This window comes from Symphalangus syndactylus, chromosome 4 (assembly GCF_028878055.3).
Source record: "Symphalangus syndactylus isolate Jambi chromosome 4, NHGRI_mSymSyn1-v2.1_pri, whole genome shotgun sequence".
In the NCBI taxonomy this organism is placed as follows: Eukaryota; Metazoa; Chordata; class Mammalia; order Primates; family Hylobatidae; genus Symphalangus; species Symphalangus syndactylus.
This window is the reverse complement of record NC_072426.2, coordinates 137964331-137979600: the sequence shown is the minus strand read 5'-3', so window position 1 is coordinate 137979600 and position 15270 is coordinate 137964331. Positions and strand designations below refer to the sequence as shown.

General features: G+C 38.5%; 1 pseudogene; it reads right to left on the bottom strand.

Annotated features, from left to right (window-relative positions):
* Positions 1–9314: 9314 nt before the first annotated feature.
* On the bottom strand, positions 9315–10912 carry LOC129480342 (syncytin-1-like; annotated as a pseudogene).
* Positions 10913–15270: the final 4358 nt, after the last annotated feature.

Genomic DNA, 15270 nt, shown 5'->3' with positions numbered 1-15270 from the left:
TGCAGCTAGGACTACAGGTGTGCACCACCATGCCTGGCCATGTTGTCATTATTTAAAATATTTTTTGGAACTATTATTTTGAGTTGTTGTGAAAGGTTTCAAAATACTTTTAGTCAACTAATTGGTGGTAAATTTTTATTTGTTGTTTTGTAAACAGCAAGAAAGATGAACAAAGTCAGTGATCAATCTAGGTAATACAAACATAGTAAAAAAAGATGTGACTTTAAAGTAAAAAATGATTATTTCTTGTGACTCAAAAGTTATTTTTGATGGTTATTTCAGAAAGGGACGTCCAAACAGATTTTGGCAGTATTATAGAAGTAGTAACTTGACCTCTTAGATTTGAGAAATCTTTGAATTGGCATTTGATTGATGCCATGATAAACATAGTCATTTCAGGTCAGACAGGGATTTTATCCAACAGGTGAAGGATAAGCCATAGAGCAGCTACCAGTTTAAAATCCAGTCATCAGACATTGTCTTGGCCTGGGCCTGGTAATACTCAGAGCTTTGCCATACTGCAATCTTCCCTGGTATCTCTGCATGGTTTGCACTCTTATTCTTTTATTTTACGTTTGCCTCAGTTCCTTCCTTTGAATAAATGACTCCTAGAAGACATGCCAATTAGGATACATAAGTATTAGTGAATGTGTGTGTGTGTGTATGTGTGCACATGTGTATATGTTATGTCTTATTGCAATAGCTGACTGTAAAGTCTTCTGAACAACTAAGATAAAAGAACAATCCCAATGTATTCAATATACCTTTTAAAAAACAAAACAATAAAACATCAATATTTTTCATTCAGGGAACCCAAAATAATCAGTGTTGAAGTTAGTGATCTTAAATCATGAGGCATCTCCTTGCAGATCCAGGGGAATAGGTCATTTGTCACACTTGTTGGCTGATCAACACTGTTGACTAAAGGGAGGACATTTTTATTACTGTCTCATTTTAAACTGATAAAGAATCAAGGACTTAGATAATGATGCATTCCCTCTGAAGAACCCGATGATAATGAGAACTCTCAGGATGGGAATACAAATGATTCTCCAGTGGGGCGATGCTTTGAATGTTAATAACAGTAATGATGATGGTTGGCTGGGTATGATGGCACATGCTTGGAATCCCAGCACTTTGGGAGTCTGAGGCAGGAGGAACACATGGGTCCAGGAGTTTCAGGCTGCAATGTGCTATGATCATGCCACTTGCACTCCAGCCTGGGTGATAGAGCTAGACTGTCTCTAAAAAAATAATAAAAGTAGAATAATAATGATGATAAACATCTTCTGAGCACTTACTATGTGCTAGACATTAGGCTGAATGTATCATCTTTAATTCGCAGCCCAACATTGAGAATTGGATATTAGACGATACTATTTTAAAGTTCATTTGATTTCATTTTCCACCTTTACTTCTAAATTTTATTTACATAAGTTTAAATAATGCATATATAAATTGGAAGTGAAGTCTCTACTTTCTGCCACATAGTGTTAGTAACTGTTCACAGTTTCATACTTGAACTACTAGACAATTGTCTGTGCTTATACAAATATACATAGGTAGTTTGAAAAACTGGCACTATATTAAATAAATTATTTTGCAACTTTTTTCTACTTAATACGTTGTGTGCATAATTCCGTGTCTGTATACACATAGATTTTAAATGCTGTATAATATTCTACTTTATGTACAACACAATTGACATATCCATTTTTATATTGATGACAATGTACATGTATCATCTTTTTTTTGCAACAATGCATTTTTAAGCAATGCTGTATTGAACACCACTGTTCTGTACTTCCACTGATGAAAATTCACTATGTATCATCTTTTTTGCAATAGTGCATTTTAAACAGTGCTGCATTAAATACCTTTGTTCATTACCTCCATTACCTCTATTTTTATGGATGATAAAGCTGAAACTTGGATTGGGTGGATAACTTGTCCAAAGTCATATATCTAGTAAAGGGCAGTGCTCCAATCTGACTAGGTCTGATTCATGTCAGCTCTTCTATTCTACTGAATAATCTTATGTATCACTAGTATGATGTCTTCTTTTGGTCAACCATGGTATCTAGAGTAGGAGCATCCTTCCTCTCCAGCTAATTCTCAGTACCCTCACTTTATAAACTAGCTCTGTGGTAGCTGAAAAGCCAAGCAGACAATGGAATTGTAGTCAGAAGTTAGCCTGTGAGAGAGAAGTTAGGTGTGGGGCTAGGATTGTGCTAAGAGTGAAGGTTGAGGAAATTGAACCATTTTTCTTGTGAATCTGGGAGAGTGTTACTGGAGTTATGAGATTCTTAATTTCTTCTGTTTTCTTCTCTAAATTATTTTTATCTGGTTGTCCTGAACATTTAGTTCAAGTGATCACAGAGGCTTTCTAAGAAAAGCAGCAACTAGACTTCACTAATTTTTAGTTATTATCTTCAAATTATTAAATAAGCTCAATAAGCACAGATTACCTCTTACTTTGTTTTTACTTTTAATATTTTCTTTCTCTACTGAGCAAGTTAGCATGGCTACAAGCAATGCTGTGAAATTCACTGAAATGACTTAATCTTAGTGAAACCAATGTGATTTCATTCAAAGTGAGTTCTTTCTGGCAGAGAAAATTGCATTTTCCTCACAGTTTCTTTTCTCTTCTTAAGGCATTCCTTTGCCTCTGATGTAAAGTAGTTTCTTAATTTCTTTGCTGGAGTTCACCTTTTAAAGACTCTTTTCTTCCATAGCCTACTTTTATCCCTCTCTTTTGTATTTTTATATTATAGCACTGTTCCACATCTGAAATAATTTTAAAGAATAAGTCCATTTAATTTAATATGACTTTTTAGAAATATTTTTCCTTCAGTCTTATTTTGGATTCTTCCTTTTAAATAATTAGGATGGATAAAGCAACTTGGAACCAATTAAAAATAGCTGTGTCTGGTGTCAGGCAACTTGGATCACATCATTTCATCTGTCTGAGCCTCAGTAACCACTTAGAGATCCCGTAGCTAAAGGTAAGGTGTTGTTTTAGATTATATTCACAACACACCCCACGGATTCAGAAGAGATGATTATGATTTCAGGAATTATAGCCATGAAAATTAAAAATAATTTTAAACAAGTATTTCTTTGTTAACAATAAAAAGTTTCCTTTTAAACAGGATGTAATTGTGTGTTGACAGGATGTAAACAGGATGTAATTGTGTGCTAATCAAATATATTTTCTTACATTAATAGAGCTATGAACTTCATTGGTGGACTATCACAGTCTGGGTAATTTATAATGACGAGAAATTTATTGGCTCACAGTCCTGGATGCTGGGAAGTCCAACATCCAGGTGTTGGTATCTGGTGTGGGCCTTCTTGCTGCATCATTACATGATGGAAGGCATTACATAGCAGAAGGGCATTTTGGTTGTACTTCACTATTTTTGAATAAGGTTTCCTAAGGGAGCTGGGAGGATTATGTTGGGGTGATCAGACTCAACACCAGGTCGTGGGGGTGACAAAGTCTGGCGGAGTCAAAGGATTAAGAAAAAGACAGTTTGAGAGAGAAAGGTGGGAAATCAGGGGGCCATCGCTAGTATACGGAGGTGGTGAGAATGTGGAGGTCAAAAGGACACGTTACATGAAGCACATGATTTACAGCTCTGATGGTTTAGCATTTATAAGGAACATGTTCTGCTACTTGAGATAATGGGAATAGGAGCCTAGGAAGGCTAGAAGCAAGGAGCCAGCAAGTCTAGACACATTCCAGAGGATATTATGCAGGCCCTGCCTCAGTTTCCCTCCCAACACTCAGCTTTTCCCCAACAGATTCCTGACCACTAGTGAATAAGTTCCATTGCAGACCCTGTTTGCAACATGAAATTAATTGTGGGGGTGGGGTGTGGGGAGAGAAATACTGTTTAATGGATTATGGAGAATTGAGTTACAATTGAGCTAAAGTTTATATACTTTCTAGGCTCCATAAAAAGCAAGAAAATAAAAAAAATTACATTTTTACCTGTTTGCATGTATGTGGGCACATTTTAGTTAAAGTTGGACTTATCCAGCTAAGCAGAATCAAGTTGCCTAGTTTTCCCCTAAATCATCTTTCACAATGGACAGTACTATTTCCAATGGCTCTTTGGACTCTTTGTCTTGTCTCTCATTGCCCATCCCGTCTTTATAGGTCTCCCTCAACTGCCTTCAATAGCCCAGTGATCAGCTATGTGTCAGGATTTCACATCATGAATTAATCTCCAATGTAGAGAAGTTTAGTAACCAATGTTACAAAGATGTGATTGATTTTACTCTTCACTCTATCTCACTTGTCTAACACACTAATAGTAAAAAAGAAGCCAGTGCCTTTCTTGTTCTACATAGGAAATACCCTGGCTTTGTAATAACACTAAGAACTTTTTGAGTCTGGAAGAGATAAAAGGATAATTCATGTGGAATATTATGGATCAAGTGATACCTTAGTATTAAGTTTTAAGATTTTATACATTTACCAGCATCAGTAGACAGGAGCCAAATTTCTATTTTATGTAAGCATCCACAGTTACACACATTAATTTATTATCTTATTGAGTATCAAGATTTGGCTAGTAATACCTCATCTAATCTTCATTTTTATATTGTAGTTTTTTTAATGTAAATAATTAAAAAATTGCATTTAAGTTTTTTAAAGGGGGTTGAGATTTCTTGAAATTTCAAGTTGAGATATATGCAACCTAAGTAAACACTGGTACTTTGTAAGTAGGAAAGCAAAATTCAAACTCAAGCCTTTGGATTTCAAGTCCAGTATTCTTTTCCACTCTCCTGGATCATTGGTGTCCAGCAATAAATGCAGATTTGCAAACACCAAGGAGAAAACTTCATTTTATGTACTTTCTTCCTGGAGACCAAGCCCACTACAGTGAGGAATATCTTCAAGCGAGGGTGGAATTGTGCATGAGTAGAGAATACTCTCCATCTCTTCTCATATCACACAGCTCTCCAGTTGATACAATCTACAACTATATTTACATAGAGGGAAAAATGATTCTATATTTATACAGAACTCTCCATAATGTGTCAAGTGTCCTCACACTATCCTATGCAGTGGGTACAATCATCTGCACATTTTTTAAAATGGGAAAATTGAGGCTTTGAGTGGTTAAGTAATTTTCCCAAGATAATAGTTACTAAAAGGAAGAAATAAGATTTTTACATGTATGTCTGAGTCTACTTTCATAGCTCCTCCTGATTTTATTTGTAGCTCTGCCACCATAATATGCACGGAATGAGGCAGGGCGCGGTGGCTCACGCTTGTAATCCCAGCACTTTGGGAGGCAGAGGCGGGCGGATCACAAGGTCAGGAGATCGAGACCACGGTGAAACCCCGTCTCTACTAAAAAATACAAAAAATTAGCCGGGCGTGGTGGCGGGCGCCTGTAGTCCCAGCTACTCGGAGAGGCTGAGGCAGGAGAATGGCGTGAACCCGGGACGCGGAGCTTGCAGTGAGCTGAGATTGCGCCACTGCACTCCAGCCTGGGTGAAAGAGCAAGACTCTGTCTCAGAAAAAAAAAAAAAAAAAAAAAAAAAAATGCACGGAATGAGACAAAATCATAAATGATCTTTTGCTACCATCAAGTAAAACCAAAAATTAAAAATCAAGCAAACCAAAGCAAAGTCCTGTATCTATTAGCATCTTCTCCACTCACCAGCTTTCAACACCACTTGAGCATATTTAAAGGAATGCAGTGTCAATATTTATAAATAATTTAGAATTTTTTTTTTTTTTTGAGGTGGAGTCTCGCTCTGTCGCCCAGGCTGGAGTGCAGTGGCATGATCTTGGCTCACTGCAAGCTCCGCCTCCTGAGTTCACACCATTCTCCTGCCTCAGCCTCCCGAGTAGCTGGGACTACAGGCGGCTGCCACCACGCCCGGCTAATTTTTTGTATTTTTTAGTAGAGATGGGGTTTCACCGTGTTAGCCAGGATGGTCTCGATCTCCTGACCTCGTGATTCGCCCGCCTCAGCCTCCCAAAGTGCTGGGATTACAGGCATGAGCCACCGCACTCGGCCAAGAAATTTTAATTGTAATTCTTTACCCTGTGTTTGTCCAACAGAAAGATCCATTGACTGAATTACGGGTGTTTTTCATAGATTATACCTTCTGGGAACTGAAATATAACATCAAAAGAGTTTTGTTTTTATCTCATTTTGCACTTTTAAAATACAAGTTGAGGGGAAAAGAAAGTATCTGGTTTGAATTACTGAGTCATGGGAGGTCAGTATTCCCGAGGTCTATTCTTGCCTCACATTAATTCATATTTTCACTGGGGACTGAAATCTCTCATCAGGTTGGCTGAACACAATATAGCTATTGATTCTTTCTCTCTTTTCATGCTTGATTCTTTTTTGAGATGGTAACTTAGATCAGATGCAGGAGAGTAGCTTTCTCTGGAAAAAGAAGAATGTTTTTATTTATTCTAACTCTGGTACTCTGAAGTCTATCATAGCTACAGCATTAAAATAATTGTGTGCTTGACCAACCAAGAATGGCAAATGTTCAGCTACACAGAAAGTCTATATGAAAAAAGCCTCCTCCTGTGGTTTTTATAAAGCACACAAAGTGTAGTCAATATGACTATGGTTCAATATGATATTTGTTTTATGTAATCAAATGAATAGCACATTTATCCAGAGTGCTAATGTAATAGTAAGATTATCAGCAAAGCAGAAGACTCTAGTGTGGAGAAAATACCTTTATATCCATGCTATAATGTAATGTATGTGAAATTCCAATAATGGCTTTCTCTGTCGGGAAAGGGTGGTCATTAATTGGGTTGGTTTCCCATCAGAGAGTGGTAATCATCCCTGTTTTACAATGGTGTTGATTTTTATATGAACACAAAATGCCAATCTATATCATTCTTAATGACATTTTCAGTAATAAGAGGGGTATTAATTCAAGTACATTTTTCATTTCCCAGATCTTTATATTTACTACATAGTCAGCCTATTTCTGCTCTAAAGGAATAGGCTGCTCTGAGGGTCTTGAGGGAGGCAGATGTAAGACAGACAATGCCCTGGAGGAATTTACAGTCTCTCAAAAGAGACAGATGTGTCACTAGATGAATGAAATAAAATGAATTAGGTGTTGTCTGTATGTCTTACCTCCAATTGACCTCTCAATCAACACTGTCATCTTATCCAAGCCACAAGTAATCACCCTAAAGCTAAATGTAATTCATTTTTTGTCTTAGTGTCTGTCTTCCTTGGTGCATTTTTCATTGTGAACCATTCCCACTTTCTTGAACATCTCTTGGCTCTTGGTTTCTATGACATCACTTAGTCCTGCTTTTTTTCTCTTCCTACATCTACAGCTACTGCTTTTCATTCATTTTGAAGGGCTCTTCTGACTATTTTTTAGTGGTTTCCAGACCTTACTTTCATTTTACTCTGCACATTCACCACGATTTCAGTTGTCATTTTGGACAAGTGTCAAAAATCTGAACAATCAATGTTGTGCCAGTAGAAGGAGCCATGGGAAAGGCAGCCCAGGGGACAAGTGAAGAAGTAGAGGTCAGGAGAGACAGCCTAAGGGCTAGAGGCAATGTGCTCTTAGGAAGAAAAGATTCTTATCGAGAGCCTCAGTCTGTGATGCCATTGACCCTATAATTTTAGAGTCAAAGATCAGAAAGCTGCCTTCATGTTTTTTCTTCAGATGTGCTTATATACCAGTATTTTATCTGATAGAAACTAGCAATCTCTTCCTCAAAAACTTTCTTTTATTCATTAATGCTGCTCTAAAATGTAAGGATTCACAGTTCCTCTTTCCTCTTCCTATCATAAACATGGTAAAGCTATTTATTTTGAAAGGAGAGAGATCTCAACACAAATTTTTCTCTTTTCAGTTGAAACATGAGCAAAAAATGTCCTATTAATTTGCTATAGAATCAGCGACCATTGGAGGGGAGATGGCCATAGAAGTGAGCAGAGCAGTGAAACAGGCAAGGCAGGCATCTCTCTCTCACCATGGCTAAGTGGTCTGCAACAGGATGGGCCTGTTTGTGTGCGTGTGTGTATATGTGTGTGAGTGAGTGTGAGTGGGAGAGAGAGAGAACAAATCACAAGTTGGAGGGTGTTGCAATCCTATTTAGGTATCTCTAATGAGAGAAGAAAGGAGTAGACATGTAACAGAGAGAACCCATAGCATTGTGCTCTTCCCACATGCCCAGGTGAAAGTTTAAAACATCTTTGAAAGAACATGTTTTATTTTGAAAAAAGAAAAACAATACTGAAAATATCTCACTTCCTATTACAGCCCTGCTTGCTTTTATACAAAAAAAATTTCAGGCGGCATGCCAGAAAGATGCTATTGCATTAAATCTAACAATTTCAGAAAATGGTGCTGAATTGAATAAAAGCAATCTTGCCCAATAGGTTCAGAGTCCTGGTAATTTTGAGAACATGGTTTCACATGAGCATAAGCCGACCAAAGGAAGAATAATAAAATTTCTTTTAAAGCTTTGCTTCAGTTGGGAGAGATGTTCTGACGCTGCCAAAAAGGCAGCAGTGTACAGTGTTTTCCGCCCCTTTTGGTGGAATTTTTGACAAGTTTATCTTGCTTGTGTCATCTGGCAGGTTAAAAAACGTCTTTGATCAGAGTCTTTTATTGCCCTAGAGAAATCACATATTCGTTCACCCCAACAAATATTTTCTCCATTTCTACTATGTCTGTCTGAAACCATCTATGATCTTGGTAATGAATTTTTACAAGGAAGACCAATAACTAAAGATATTATTGGTTATTATTTTAATACTGCTGCTATAATTTGTGATCACATGTAATTGACAAGGAAAATGATTAGAATTTCCACAATAAATCTTTTTATCTTATATTTAAACTTATTGTTGTTAGAGTGATTGTGTCCTGTGTATTAAAAGCATTCTTTTTTTTTTCTTTGCAGTTGCAAGATTTAATAGAGAGAAAACAGAGCTCCCATACAAAGAGAGGGGACCCAAAGAGGGTAGCTATTGCCTGCTCAAATGCCCGAGTTTATATCCCAATCATTGTCCCTCCTGCTGTGCTTTCAGGCGATAGATGATCGGCTATTTCTTTACCTCCTGTTTTTGCCTAATTAGCATTTTAGTGAGCTCTCTTTACTACTTGATTCATTGAGTGTAAGCTAAGTTGGAAGTCCCGTGTTTAAAGGTGGATGCAGTCACCTTCCCAGCTAGGCTTGGGGATTCTTAATTGGCCTAGGAAATCCAGCTAGTCCTGTCTCTCAGTCCTCCCTCTCAACAGGAAAACCCAAGTGCTGTTGGGGAGGTTGGCTGATGACCATTCTAACTGCTTCCTGCTGAACTGGGGCGTAGTAGGGGTTGTGCAGTTGAGATTTCCTAGGGAGGGGTGCCTTCAATGTCATTAACATTGGAGCATGGGCTAGCAGGCCAGTCCAGTCACGGACTGCATCTGGGGCTCCATTTCAGGAACGATTTGTAGCTTTACAGCTTCGATTCTGGAAGAGACAAACTTAACAAGAAGGTTAACGATACAGGATCCAAAGAGGAGTAACAATATTATAGCTGCTAGAGGTCCTAAGAAGGAGAGAAACCAGGGCATCCATTGGCTGAGGAGGCCCCAGGGTCCAGTGTTTTGAAGCTCCTCTGCTCTATGTTGTATTCAATCTCGAATTTCTTTAACTTTCTCGGTGACGATTCTTGATTGATTAACATAATAACAGCATTCTTCCCCTAAAAATAAACAGGTTCCCCCTGTTTCAGCAGTTAGCAAGTCTAAATCTCTTCGATTTTGAAGGACTGTTGCTGCTAGGGAGTTAAGTTGATCTTGCAAGGTGACCAGTGAGTCAGCAACTGTTCCATGTCACCATTTAGTTCTTGAGATAGTTTGTAGTAGAACTGAGTAGAGGTTGTGATAATGCCAATGCCAGTACCTAGTCCGCCTAGCACTCCTTCTCCTATAATAAAAGAAAGAATGGGTACTCTTTTGTTGCGGGGCTTAGGTATGACATAATTGTATAAATCTTGTTCAGTGTAGATGGTCATGGGGGCACTAAGAATGAGAGGAAGCATATAGATTCTGAAGAGCCATTCAGACAATGATAGGCTGAGGTAGGCAATATTCCTAAGGGTAGGCAGACTATGCATGTGGGAGGAGTTACCCGCCTGATGCGTTGGGAGTTGGTTGTGTCTATAGTATTGCTAAATTTTACACAAGTGAGGTTTGAGGTATGGGTTATTTCCAGATTGGAAACAGGAGGTCCTACTAAAACGGAAGTGGTGTTTATTTCTGTGCTGAATTTGTTCCATTGTTCAGGTAAAGGGATTGAAGTGTATGGCCTGAAGTGCAGGGGGAGGCACATCCAACAGTTAGTAGGGTTTTGGGCCAAGGCCTCATGGAGCCCAGTGAGGGTGATATTAAATAGGCTTACGAGGCAAGTATGGGTATGGAGGGTTTCATGTAGTTTTGAGAGATCTAGTCCTTTGTAGGGGCTAGAGGTGCTGTGTACCCGGGTCAGTTGGGAGATCACTTCCCTTAGGTGTTTTTCTCTTGCCTGATCTTGAACTCCACCCCCATCAGACATACTGGTATGGGTGAAGTAAGTCCAACAGACAGTAGCTCCAAGTCCTCCAGGACAAGTAGGATTAATCATTTTCCCTGTCCAATAATGAGTATTTGCATGCATACAAAGAGTGGCAGAGGTATAGCAATTGCGTGGCATATGGGTGTGGGTGGTGAAGGTGGGGTTTCCCTTAGAAAAACTCCTATATGATGGGGCATTAATATTTCCGGGAAGCCACATTCTCTATAGAAACGCTTGGTAAGGGGAGCTACTGGTTGTACAGCATCATGGAGGGTGTGTAGTGAGAATGAAAGGGAGTAAGAAAACAGTAAAGACAAAAATATGATAAGGGAGGGCCATGGAGATTTACGATTTTAGTTACTTTCCTCACGGTTGCTGCTTGAAGAGCAGGTGCAGATCCTCTAGAGGTTCACAGGAATAGCTGGCATTGTGTTCTGGATTTTCATGTTCCTTTGGCAGTATCCAGGGTTTGACCCGAGTATGATGTATCCAAGACTCCACTCCAGCCACTTTAACCATGGTTGGGGTAGATTAAATGACTGGGAAGAGTCCTTCCCAGGATGTATCTAGGGACGGGGAATTAGAGGGAAGGGACTTGACTAATACCATGTAACCAGGGTGGAATAATTCCTTTCTGTCTTCTCGGGGACAGACTCCTTGTAATGGTTTTAAGAACTTGTTGATATTTGGCTAAGGAGGTGATGTCTGCAACTAAGTTGGCCATCTCTTGGCCAAGCACAAGGTCATTGGTTAGGAAGGGCCGTCCATACAGCATTTTGTATGGGCTAAGTCCTGCTTTCTGGGGAGAGTTTCGGTTTCTTAGTAATGTTATAGGCAACAGAGCAGGCCATGTGAGGTGGGTTTCCTGGGTTAGCTAAAAGCATTCATTTATTCTTCACAGTTCTGGACCGAGACGTTTAGTTTTAAAATAATATCCAATAAATAAGTAAATTTTGAGAGTTGTTATTCATCACAAGGTAAATTGTAGTTTTACTTTTCATATTGAGATTTATAGCTACAGGTCAAGATCAGACCATCACCTTTCCCCAGACACTCTAGTGCACATTTCTGTGATAGAGCAAATTTTCAAAATCACTTCCTTTTCACTGTAAATTTGAACAAAGGCAAGAGGCATACTCTTTGTGGTGACATATTCCTGGTGAATGATGCAATGTCTCTCTGTTTGAATCTTCAGAACCTCTTGATAAGACCACTACTCCCTTGTTTTGTCATTGTGTTTGCACCAAACTGTGATCAAATCCATGTACATATTCTTTTCATATATATATATATATATATATATATATATATATATATATATATATATATTACTTTAAGTTCTAGGGTACATGTGCACAACAGGCAGGTTTGTTACGTATGTATACATGCACCATGTGGTTGTGCTGCACCCATTAACTCATCCTTTACATTAGGTATATCTCCTAATGCTATCCGTCCCCCCTTGCCCCACCCCACAACAGGCTCCAGTGTGTCATGTTCCCCTTCCTGTGTCCGTGTGTTATTCTTCAATTCCCACCTATGAGTGAGAACAGGTGGTGTTTGGTTTTTTGTCCTTGGCGATAGTTTGCTGAGAATGATGGTTTCCAGCTTCATCCATGTCCCTACAAAGATATGAACTCATCATTTTTTATGGCTGCATAGTATTCCATGGTGTATATATGCCATATTTTCTTAATCCAGTCTATCATTGTTGGACATTTGGGTTGGTTCCAAGTCTTTGCTATTGTGAATAGTGCCACAATAAACGTATGTGTTCATGTGTCTTTATACCAGCATGATTTATAATCCTTTGGGTATATACCCAGTAATGGGATGGCTGGGTCAAATGGTATTTCTAGTTCTAGATCCCTGAGGAATCACCACCCTGTCTTCCACAATGGTTGAACTAGTTTACAGTCCCACCAACAGTGTAAAAGTGTTCCTATTTCTCCACATCCTCTCCAGCACCTGTTGTTTCCTGACTTTTTAATGATGGCCATTCTAACTGGTGTGAGATGGTATCTCATTGTGGTTTTGATTTGCATTTCTCTGATGGCCAGTGATGATGAGCATTTTTTTATGTGTCTGTTGGCTGCATAAATGTCTTCTTTTGAGAAATGTCTGTTCATATCCTTCACCCATTTGTTGATGGAGTTGTTTGTTTTTTTTCTCATAGATTTGTTTGAGTTCTTTGTAGATTCTGGATATTAGCCCTTTGTCAGATGAGTAGATTGCAAAAATTTTCTCCCATTCTGTAGGTTGCCTGTTCACTCTGATGGTAGTTTCTTTTGCTGTGCAGAAGCTGTTTAGTTTAATTAGATCCCATTTGTCAATTTTGGCTTTTGTTGCCATTGCTTTTGGTGTTTTAGAGATGAAGTCCTTGCCCATGCCTATATCCTGAATGGTATTGCCTAGGTTTTCTTCTAGGGTTTTTATGGTTTTAGGTCTAATATTTAAGTCTTTAATCCATCTTGAATTAATTTTTGTATAAGGTGTAAGGAAGGGATCCAGTTTCAGCTTTCTACATATGGCCAGCCTGTTTTCCCAGCACCATATGTTGAATAGGGAATCCTTTCCCCATTTCTTGTTTTTGTCAGGTTTGTCAAAGATCAGATATTTATAGATGTGTGGTATTATTTCTGAGGGCTCTGTCCTCTTCCATTGTTTTATATCTCTGTTTTTGTACCAGTACCCTGTTTTGGTTACTGTAGCCTTGTAGTATAGTTTGAAGTCAGGTAGCGTGATGCCTCCAGCTTTGTTCTTTTGGCTTAGGATTGACTTGGCAATGTGGGCTCTTTTTTGGTTCCATATGAACTTTAAAGTAGTTTTTTCCAATTCTGTGAGGAAAGTCATTGGTAGCTTGATGGGGATGGCATTGAATCTATAAATTACCTTGGACAGTATGGCCATTTTCACGATATTGATTCTTCCTATCCATGAGCATGGAATGTTCTTCCATTTGTTTGTTTCCTCTCATTGAGCAGTGGTTTATAGTTCTCCTTGAAGAGGTCCTTCACATCCCTTGTAAGTTGGATTCCTAGGTATTTTATTCTCTTTGAAGCAATTGTGAATGGGAGTTCACTCATGATTTGGCACTCTGTTTGTCTATTATTGGTGTGTAGGAATGCTTGTGATATTTGCACATTGATTTTGTATCCTGAGACTTTGCTGAAGTTACTTATCAGCTTAAAGAGATTTTGGGCTGAGACAATGGGGTTTTCTAGATATATAATCATGTCATCTGCAAAGAGGGACAATTTGACTTCCTCTTTTCCTAATTGAATACCCTTTATTTCCTTCTCCTGCCTGATTGCCCTGGCCAGAAGTTCCAACACTATGTTGAATAAGAGTGGTGAGAGAGGGCATCCCTGTTTTGTGCCAGTTTTCAAATATAATGCTTCCAGTTTTTGCCCATTCAGTATAAAATTGGCTGTGGGTTTGTCGTAAATAGCTCTTATTATTTTGAGATACGTCCCATCAATACCTAATTTATTGAGAGTTTTTATCACGAAGGGCTGTTGAATTTTGTCAAAGGCCTTTTGTGCATCTATTGAGATAATCATGTAGTTTTTGTCTTTGGTTCTGTTTATATGCTGGATTATGTTTATTGATTTGCATATGTTGAACCAGCCTTGCATCCCAGGGATGAAGCCAACTTGATCATGGTGGATAAGCTTTTTGATGTGCTGCTGGATTTGGTTTGCCAGTATTTTATTGAGGATTTTTGCATCGATGTTCATCAAGGATATCGGTCTAAAATTCTCTTTTTTTTGCTGTCTCTGCCAGGCTTTGGTATCAGGATGATGCTGGCCTCATAAAATGTGTTAGGGAGGATTCCCTCTTTTTCTATTGATTGCAATAGTTTCAGAAGGAATGGTACCAGCTCCTGTTTGTACCTCTGGTAGAATTTGACTGTGACTCCGTCTGGTCCTGGACTTTTTCTGGTTGGTAAGTTATTAATTATTGCCTCAATTTCAGAGCCTGTTATTGGTCTATTCAGGGATTCAGCTTCTTCCTGGTTTAGACTTGGGAGGGTGTATGTGTCAAGGAATTTATCCATTTCTTCTAGATTTTCTAGTTTATTTGCGTAGAGGCGTTTATAGTATTCTCTGATGGTAGTTTGTAGTTCTGTGGGATCAGTGTTGTTATCCCCATTATCATTTTTTTATTGCATCTATTTGATTCTTCTCTCTTTTCTTCTTTATTCGTCTTGCTAGTGGTCTATCAATTTTGTTGATCTTTTCAAAAAAACAACTCCTGGATTCATTGATTTTTTGAAGGTTTTTTTGTGTCTCTATCTCTTTCAATTCTGCTCTGATCTTAGTTATTTCTTGCCTTCTGCTAGCTTTTGAATGTGTTTGCTCTTGCTTCTCTAGTTCTTTTAACTGTGATGTTAAGGTGTCAATTTTAGATCTTTTCTGCTTTCTCTTGTGGGCATTTAGTGCTATAAATTTCCCCCTACACACTGCTTTAAATGTGTCCCAGAGATTCTGGTATGTTATGTCTTTGATCTCATTGGTTTCAAAGAACGTCTTTATTTCTGCCTTCATTTTGTTATGTACCCAGTAGCCATTCAGGAGCAGGTTGTTGTTTCCATGTAGTTGAGCAGCTTTGAGTGAGTTTCTTAATCTTGAGTTCTAGTTTGATTGCACTATGGTCTGAGAGACAGTTTGTTATAATTTCTGTTTTTTACATTT